The following is a 10241-nucleotide window of genomic DNA, read 5'->3' as shown; positions in this document are numbered from 1 at the left end:
ACCCAACTATGTACAAGCACCTGTATAAGGTCCGTTCCCATTGTCTACATCCCTCCTCCACTTTCTTTGAATTTTGGCATATTTCCAAAGTTCCAGATGTCGAACTGATGTCATCGTTTCTGCTTCTGTTGATCTTGTTAGCATTGTCTTTTGAACTGTCTTGGGTGGGATCTGAAGTGTTCCCGGTTGACTAGTTCTGAAGTGTTCCCGGTTGACTAGTTCCTTGAGCGCTGCATGGGGCGTTCTCCTAGTTCTTTGCGATAACTGATTATCTTCCATTGCTCTATCATTCTCTTTGCTCCCACAAATAACATCTGGAACCTTTCCAAATCCGAATATGCATCATCATCATGTAAGAAGTTTTGGATGTGGAGGGCCTTCTTCCGATATAAGCTTTTATTGAGACTAAGTCATTATGTCCTCCTTTGGATTCAAGCTCAATTAGTACAGCCTTGCCTTTATCTGCCTTGGTGAGTTCCCTAGTATGTTGCTGGCCTGATGTCGATTGATCCGGTGTAGTCTCTATCTGGCCTTCTTGGGTTTGATTCCCCTAATTTTGTCCTTAATTATCATATTGGTGCCCATGGCCAAGGTTGGTTGGTTTATTAGTCTCTCTCTCTTACTCTCTCTCTCTTACTCTCTCTCTCTCTCTCTCTCTCTCTCTCCCCCCCCCCCGGGGGGGGGCTACGCTTCTGCATGGTCGACTTTGACATGGTATTAGAGCCTTGGTGGAGCAATTGCGACGTTCAGAAGTCGTGGAGATCTCTCACTTATTCATGAAGAGAACTGGTGTGCCATTCACTACCCCCTATGCATCCAGTGTTTTAAAACGATGGTGTCGGAGCTACCAGCGACCTCCACTGCAATCGGCGTTCTAAACGCAGGAGATTGGAGACCTTGGCATTTTTTTGTCGTCGCTTTTCCCTTGTGCCTAGTGAGCTTGCTATGCCGCTAGCATTTTGAAACATTGATTTCGGCAGAGCCATCGACGACACCCTTGCATGACCTGCTAGGGCGTTTTGAAATGCCGACACCTTCCTCTTCCTTGACAGTTAGCTTGCGCACATGCGCTGAATCCGGTGAAGAAGCGTTCAATGCTCTTCGTCGACAACCATCCTTGCTTATCGAGCACATGCGGGCGTTCTAGTGAGAGAAAGGAAGAGAGAGAGCACTCTGACATAGTGCAGAAAAGTGCAAACCAATGAAGGACCCTCCCGCCAAGCAAACGGTGCTTCACCGGCATTGACCGTTAGAATCAGGGGTAGTCCGTCCCGATGACGACGATGAACTGCTGGTGGCTCTGCGATTCTAGTGGACAGGTGCGTGCACCGTTGGCAGTGGGCCAAGCATGATTTTCGCCCTTTTTTGACGCCAGCGGCAGTGCATGTGCGCACCCTAAGTGACACTGTGGCCCTCTTGCCGGTGACCCAAATGCCCCTCCTTGGCATCTATATCTATATCTATATTTTATTCTATTATGGAGAAAGCAATTCACGCATACCACATGTCCATCTATACTCATCCCGGAAAGCTCAGGCTGTGTGTGTGTGTGTGTGTGTGTGTGTGTGTGTGTGTGTGTGTGTGTGTGAGAGAGAGAGAGAGAGAGAGAGAGAGAGAGAGAGAGAGAGAGAGAGAGAGAGAGAGAGAGAGAGAGAGAGAGAGAGAGAGAGAGAGAGAGAGAGAGAGAGAGAGAGAGAGAGAGAGAGAGGACTGAGTCGCTTGACAAGAAAATGCAAGATCTCTTTGAAATTATAAACGCATATGGCACCCCCCCACCCCACACATGGCACGACCTCCTTTCTTCGGCATGTGTGCCACCCTGCAAGTGGTAGGTAGACACAACGAGAGAGAGAGAGGACAGAGATGCTTCCGGTAGTTGCACAGTGCACACTCTCTAGCCCGTGTGCCCTGCAACCGGTAGGTGAGAGAGAGAGAGAGAGAGAGAGAGAGAGAGAGAGAGAGAGAGAGAGAGAGAGAGAGAGAGAGAGAGAGGTGCTTCCAACAGTTGCACAGTGCACACTCTCTTCTCGAGCCTGTGCACACCTCTCACAAATTACAATGTTTTGACGGCACCGTGCATAGCTGGCGTCCCAGGTGAGGCTCTAAATCTTTCAATGCACTCAGGTTGCGTCTCTTCCCTCCTCTCCGATCTTTATTTCAAAGCGGCAGGTAGCTGCGTAGTGTGGGCCACCTACCACTACTCTCTTTGTGTTGAGCTGGCCACTGGCCACATGAGACAATCTCACCACCTCTCCTTGCTATAAAGGGCACTCCGCAAACCCTCTCGGCCTTTGTGTGATACCTCCCTCCGCTAGGAGTTGTCCATAAGAGAGAAACCTAGGAGGGTGGTATTAACGATGGTGTAGGAGTTGTCATAAAAACTAATATCTAATTCTCCTAAATGATTTTCTCATGTTAAACTGATCATTTAGTATGGGGAAGTGCCAGGGGAGAAAAAGCTAGAATATTGGTTAAGCTGGCAGACTGGCCACAATAAGGATCCAAAGGAGGGAAAATAGGGATCCAAAGGGGGGGCCATCTGCAAAAGAGCAATGTGCAACAATGGGCTTAAAAGACCCTAAGGTTCATGAAGCCCATTAAGACTTCCAAAATGCCAAGGTTCCAAAATTCAAAGGTTGTGTCCAAAGGTCAAACATTAGGGAAATTGGATGCTTTGTGTGTGTCCCAAAAGTCTTCATGCATCCCTACATAGGAGGGGGCGAGCCCTAGTTGTAGGAGATGAGAGAGAAACTCACACACACACACACACACACACACACACACACACACACACACACACACACACACACACAAGCTCCCTTTACACAAAGGGAATGAGGGACACATGTCAGCTCCCTAGCACCCCAGATGCCCACAAGGTGTACTCAAATCCTATTGGATGACCTTGGAGGTGGACCAATGAGAATTAGGCTAGAGTAAATCTAGTTTAATCAATTTAGAAATACTTAATAAAAGAACCAATAAGAATTAAGCTCTCTAGAAGACTATAGGACAGTCTCCCAAGGGGTCCAATGAGCATTCAACAGCCCAATGGCTTGCCTGATTCCTATTGGCCAGGAGGCAAAGGGGTCCAATAAGAGTTTAGTTGCATCTATTAATTACCTAAATCTCTCACAAAAGGGGAAAGGGGGACACAATTCAGAAGGCTATCACTTAAGCTGCTTAATTTCCATTGGCTGAGGCTGGGGAGGTCCAATATGATGTGAACATGAGCAAATAGCAAGAGGGGTCGATTGAGAGAGAGGGGGCTGATTTTTCAAAGGCATTATTGACTTACACACACACAATTTATGTGTGAAGCAAGAAGACTCTCTCTCCTTCTCAAGCTTTAATGGAAAGCTTACCACCTACTCCAAGCTTGTGAGAAGGGAGGCCTACACCAACAACTCTTGGCTTTGTGATGCAAATCCAACCAAGAGCCAAGCTTCAATTCATGCTCATCCCTCTACCATGCTAATTACTAAGGTAAGCTATGCTAATAAGAGTGATTATGTGAGGAGATGTACATATCTTTCTCGTAAGAATACTTCTTCTTCCTCTCAATCTACTCTCGTACCCCGCTAGCTCTCACCATCTTCGAAGGTGTGTGAGGTCTTGGGTCTAAGACCGTGAGGGAATTGATGTTGTGTTTAATAAGTGTTGTGCTTAGTGCTTGAAGTTTCCGTCTTCATAGCACTAGCTAGTATTGAAGGAACACAAAGAATTGTATTGTAAAATGTCTCTCTTGATGGGAGAAACCATAATACAAAGCCTTTTGGAGGGGGGACCGGCTCCATGCAAATCCGGTCCTTAACTGTTGTCAAGTGCTTAATTTCTCTCTCTTTTGAAGTATTGTTCATGCTATCTAACTAGGTGTTATACTTTTTGTTGCTCTCTCCATCCAAGCACTCTTGTTATTCTCATTAGGAATCTATTCTAATGAAATGCTCACTATGTTCATGCTATTTTCCGCTACACACAAGTTACTAGGCCATTAAATGTTACATTGGTATCAGAGCACAAGGTTTCTCTTTTCTTGCTCAAGAAGGGAGGTCCTCAAGCTAGCTATAAATGGTTGGTATTATTAATTGCATGTGAGTAAGTAGAATAGGGATTTTTCAGCCTTGCAGTGCGTCTGCCTTCGTGCAGATAACGGGGCACCACCGTCGAGAGCTATGGTCTTAATAGTGGAGTCCTACGGGGCTTGCCTACGGCTTAACCACTATTGAGCTATTAGAAGCTTGACAAGAGCTGGTGCTGTTTTGGTGTTGTTGAACGACCCTCTCTTCTATTCCTTGCAATTAATGGTATTCGAGCCACGGGTACAATAGCTTGAGTGATTTTTCTAAAGGGGTAAAGAGGAGTAGTAACTAGGGCTTGAAGTGCCAAAGTACACCTAAAATCTTTATACCTAAAAGTTGTTAGAATGGCTGACAATAGTAAAGAGAGTGAAATTAACAGTGTTGATAACTTTGATTTTGCTAATGGGCAGGCTACTAATGATGCCCGGATGCTTGTTAACTATCTTGTTTCTAGGCTTCAACAAGCCATGGGGAATCCATCCCTCCAAAGTGAAGTGCAACGATAGCTTCGTGCTCATGGGATTCTCCAAGCTCCCCACCATGAGGAGAGAGCACCTAGGAAGCCTCCTTGCGAGACTTCCAAAAGAGGCCTCTCTCCGATTCGGGAAGAAGAAGAGGATTTATACGAAGGGCTCAAAAATTTACTCCTTGATGACATCTCCTTCTCAAAGGAGGAATCAAGAGCCTCCACCGAAGGAACGAGAAAGAAGTGAGTCTCCCGCCACCTCGGCGGAGATGGCTCCAAGAAGACGGCGGGCTAAACGCTCTCCATCACCTCCAAAACGGAGAAGACCATCGTATACTTCTCCACACCCTACTTCAAAGAGGGATGAAAAAAAGCAAGAGAAGAAAAAGGCGAGAAAGAGGAGACCCTCTTCTCCATCTTCTTCATCCTCTTCCTCTTACGAAAGTGATGGTGAAGACAAAGAAGATCAAGGAAAGAAAAAGGCGAGAAAGAGGTCACCCTCTTTTCCATCTTCCTCAAATTCTTCACCTTCTGAAGAAAGTGATGGTGCAACCTTTGAGCCATCAAAAAGAAGAGGCTATAGGAAATCTTATGCCGTGTGGAAGAGGTCTTCCAAACTCAAGAAGTTCAAAAAGGGAGAGAAGAGCATCTCTTTATTTACCTACGATGGCACCTTTGGTGATACAGACAAAGTCTTGGCCTTTAGCCAACAGTTCGATGTGGCGTTTGGAGATGAGGGCTTTACAGAGTCCTCTAAGCTACGCCATGTAGCTATGCACTTTCAAAAGTCCACCAGACAATGGTGGTCTAGCCTACGGGCCAACGGTGAAGCTCCACGAACATGGAAAGCTTTAAGAGCTCCCATTATGAAGCAGTTTTTGGCCACCGATGCCAAAGACAAAGTACTCACCAAATGGCGAAGCTTGAAGCTCTCTCCCTACGAATTCATTCACAAATATGTAGACAAGCTTTGGGACTTACAACTCAAAGCCACTGTGATTAAGAAGTTGGATTTTGGAGAGCAAAAACAACAATTTTGTGCGGGCTTAACTGAAGAAATGGTGGAGTATGTCAACTCCCAAAGGCCACGCACCATATTGGCGGTCATACACCATACTATGGTGGCTTCTCGAATCAATTTCCAAACGGGGGCTAAAAGAAATTTTAAGCCCACGAAAAAAAAGGGTTCCAATGAGCCTAAGGGGAAGGACAATGTCCAAAAGTCTCCTAAGGGCAATTCCAACAAAGCTAAAGAGAAGGGAGTTTATAAAGGCAAAAATAAACTCTCTCCTGAAGAGCTTGAGCATTATCGCAAGGATAACCCCTATTTCAAGTGCGACGAGCAAGGGCATGCGTACCGCGCTTGTCCCCAAAAGAACACCCACCATGAGCCTCCTAGAGCTACCTTGTTGAAATCCAAGAGGAGGAAACTCACCACAAAGGATATCTTCTCTGCCATGCTTGGGGAAAGGTAAGAGAACATGATGCTTTTATTCTCTTTGACCCTGGTTCTAATCACAATTTCATATCCACAGAGTTGGCCACCAAGCTAGGCATACAAGCTTACGAGATGGGAGATGTCCTACCCGCATACGGTTCTTTCAAGGGGCAAGAAGCTTCAGTGACTCCCTTAATCGGGAAATTGAGGCTCCATGTCCAAAGCTATGTGGACAAAGAGGACTTCTTTATGTCTCCTCTCAAGCATGAGGATGTAATCCTAGGGGCACCGTGGTTTGATTGCATGGCTACCAATGTTAAATTCCCTGAAAGGAGAATCTCCTTTAAGTTCAGGGATAAAAAAATGTACATGTAGATGCCAAGAAAATGAGTAACACCATACCCATTGTACATACACAAGCTTTCAATAAGTCAATAAAGAGCTCTATTTCTGTGTACATGATTTTTGTCAAAGACTCTCAAAATGAACCTAATGTTTTAGCAAAAGAAAATATACACAATCAAAAGGAGTTAGAGTTATCCAATTTTCTCAAGGGATTTCAAGATGTCTTTATTGACAACATCCCTTGTGAGCTACCTCCTAAATAAGGCAATGATGACCATGCAATTGAACTTCTTCCAGGAAGTTCACCGCCTAACAAACCTCCTTATAGAGTTTCTCCAGCTCAACAAGAGGAGATATGCGGCAAGTGCATGAGTTAGTTGAGAAGGGCATGCTTAGGCCTAGCTTATCTCCATTTTGTTCTCCTGTGCTATTAGTGCAAAAGAAAGACGACACATATCACATGTGTGTCGACTATAGAGCACTAAATAGGATCACTATTAAGAATAGGTTTCCCGTTCCACGGGTAGAAGACCTATTTGATAAGCTACAAGGGTCCACCTACTTCATTAGGATTGACCTAAAAAGTGGCTATCATCAAATAAGGATAGTTGATCAAGACATTGTAAAGACCGCATTTCACACTACGTTTGGTCTTTATGAATACATTGTCATGAATTTTGGCTTGACCAATGCACCAACCACATTCAATCGCTTGATGGAGAAGCTATTCAGGCCTCACCGAACCTTTACTAGAGTGTTCTTTGATGATATCATCATCTACTCTAATTCATTAGACGAACACAAGCAACACCTCCAGGTAATATTTCAATTTCTAAGAGAGAATAAACTTTATGTTAATCGAAAGAAAAGTGAATTTTTCTTACAAGAGATTCAGTATTTAGGTCACATTATCTCTCAAGATGGCATCCAAATGGATCCATCAAAATTAGAGGTAATAAAAGGATGGCCTAAACCAAGGAATCTTCATGAACTAAGAAGCTTTATAGGTATGTGTGCATACTATAGACGCTTCATAGAAAATTTATCACTAATAGCAGGACCATTACATGACCTAGCAAAGAAAACCATTAGGTATACATGGTCTGCCAAGGACAACAATGCTTTCGAAAAGCTTAAAGAAAAGCTTATCTCTCAACCTGTGCTTACACTACTGGATCTCTCAAAGCCATTTGAGGTCCAATGTGATGCTTGTGGTGATTGCCTTGGAGTTGTTTTGCTCCAAGAAGGGCATGCCATAGGCTATGAAAATCGAAGGCTCGACCCTATTGAGCAAGCTCTAGGCATATATGAAAAGGAACTCCTCGCAGTTCTACATGCCTTAGACTCATGGAAGCACTATTTATTGGGGACTCCTTTCATTCTGTGAACGGATCACCAAAGTCTTAAGTACTTCATGATGTAGACCAAGCTCTCCGACAAACAAATGAGGTGGCCAAATTTCCTTTTGCAATTTCATTTTCATATTGCTCACATTGCTGGCAAGCATAATCAAGTAGCCGATGCACTCTCAAGACGGCCGAGAGTGAATGCGGTTTCCATAGCAACTCACAATGATCTATCTTCTATGATAGATGGATATGCTATTGATCTTGATTTTAGAGATGAGATTTCAGCCCTTGCACTAGGGAAGAAAGAGGAACCATTTACTTTACAAGATGGTTATCTTCTCTATGGCAATAGACTATGCGTTACTAACTCACTCAGTGAGAAAGTAATGTATGAATCTCATGTTTCTCCTTATGCGGGGCATAGAGGGATTCAATCTACACTAAAGGGGATTGAGACATATTTCTATTGGCCTACCATGAAAGCAAACATACAAGAGTATGTTTCTAAATGTGTGGTATGCCAAAAGATGAATTTTGATAGAGGGAAGCAACCTGGATTGCTTCAACCTTTGCCAATCCCTAATTCACCATAGGAGAGGAAAATTCATGGATTTTATCTTTGGATTGCCTAAGTCTATCCATGGGAATACGGGAATATGGACGATAGTAGACAGGTTCAGTAAACAAGCTCATTTTATACGTGTCAAAAAGACTATCAAAGCCCATCAAATGGCAACCCTCTTCATTTCACAAATCTTCAAGTACCATGGCTTGCCAATGTCTGTAGTGTCGGATAGAGATCCTAGAATGACCAGTAATTTCTGGAAGGGTCTCTTTGAGAATTTAGGAACAAGGGTAAATTTCTCTTCGGCCTATCACCCGCAAACGGATGGCCAAAGTGAAATATCTAACCTAACAATTCTTGATATACTAAAAGCCTATGTAACGGAAGTAGATCAAAGATCCCAATGGAAGAAGTACTTACCCTTAGTGGAGTATGCCTACAATAACACTTACATACTTCCATGGGAAAAGCACCTTTTGAGGTAATTGAGGGAAGATCAAAAAGTCCCCTACTACTTAAGGTACACGGGAAGATATTTGCTGCAGATGAGTATAGCCGAGACCTACAAGAATCTTTCCAAAAGATTAAGGATGCTATCTCTATCTCACAACAAAGTCAAAAGGCTACTGCTGACAAGCACAGAAGAGCCCAAGCCTTTAAAGAAAATGATTGGGTCTTACTCAAATTTCCCAAGGCTCGATTAAGGCACATGACGGGCAAGAATTCTACGGGACACCAAAAGTACTATGCTAAGTTAGCAAAAAGGTACTATGGTCCCTTCCAGATTCTTAGGCCAATCAATGAGATGGCCTATCAACACAAGTTGCCCAACCATTGGCTCATACACAATGCTTTCCATGTGAGCCTATTAAAGCCTTACAAAGGAGAGCCACCTCAAGAATCAACTATTGTCGAGGATCATGAAGAGGTGCTGCAGCCCGAGTCCATTCTCCGACATGAAGACAAGGTACTAAGAGGCGGTAAGACTATACGAAGATATCTTATTAAGTTTAAGAATTATCCTTTTGAAGATACTAGATGGATGCAAGGCATACAATTAAAGGATAACCTAAACCTTGTCAATGCTTACAATGCTTCCCTAGAGTAAGCAAATGTACAAATGTTAAAAATGAACATAGTTTTTGTCTTATAAGACACTCTTTTTCTTTATTGTGCACAAAAATGAAGTAGTATGCATGCTTAGATCAAGTTTGCCAAGACAACGTCTCCCAAATACCAAGTAGAGCTTGTCACTCTACTATGGAAGATTGATAGGACTAATGTGCAGACATGGTTGCGGCAGCTTAGGCTCTCAAGAACCAAATGGACTAGTCATCCATTCTGGAACGATGTCATAGGGTAACATAGGGATCCTCTACCCGCTAGAAAAAGGACTAATGAATATGCTTTATCTTCTCTACCCCATAGTCGAGGACGACTATGATTTCAAGAGAGAGGTAATGTCATAAAAACTAATATCTGATTCTCCTAAATGATTTTCTCATGTTAAACTGATCATTTAATATGGGGAAGTGCCAGGGGAGAAAAAGCTAGAATATTGGTTAAGCTGGCAGACCAGCCACATTAGGGATCCAAAGGAGGGAAAATAGGGATCCAAAGGGGGGACCATATGAAAAGAGCAATGTGCAACAATGGGCTTAAAAGACCCTAAGGTTTAGCCCATTAAGACTTCCAAAATGCTAAGGTTCCAAAACTCAAAGGTTGTGTCCAAAGGTCAAACGTTAGGGAAATTGGATGCTTTGTGTGTGTCCCAAAAGTCCTCATGCATCCCTACATAGGAGGGGGCGAGCCCTAGTTGTAGGAGATGAGAGAGAAACTCTCTCTCACACACAAGCTCCCTTTACACAAAGGGAATGAGGGGTTTCAACCTTTAAATGTATTAATTTGTGCAGGAGTCGCACCTTCCTCTGGCAGTAGTGGTGCTACCTCATGCTCCCCATCAATGCAGTCCCAATAACCTTTGCCCATAAGGAAA

The sequence above is a fragment of the Adiantum capillus-veneris genome, chromosome 7 (assembly GCF_014529385.1).
Source record: "Adiantum capillus-veneris isolate H3 chromosome 7, ASM1452938v2, whole genome shotgun sequence".
In the NCBI taxonomy this organism is placed as follows: Eukaryota; Viridiplantae; Streptophyta; class Polypodiopsida; order Polypodiales; family Pteridaceae; genus Adiantum; species Adiantum capillus-veneris.
Note: the sequence above shows the minus strand (reverse complement) of the source record.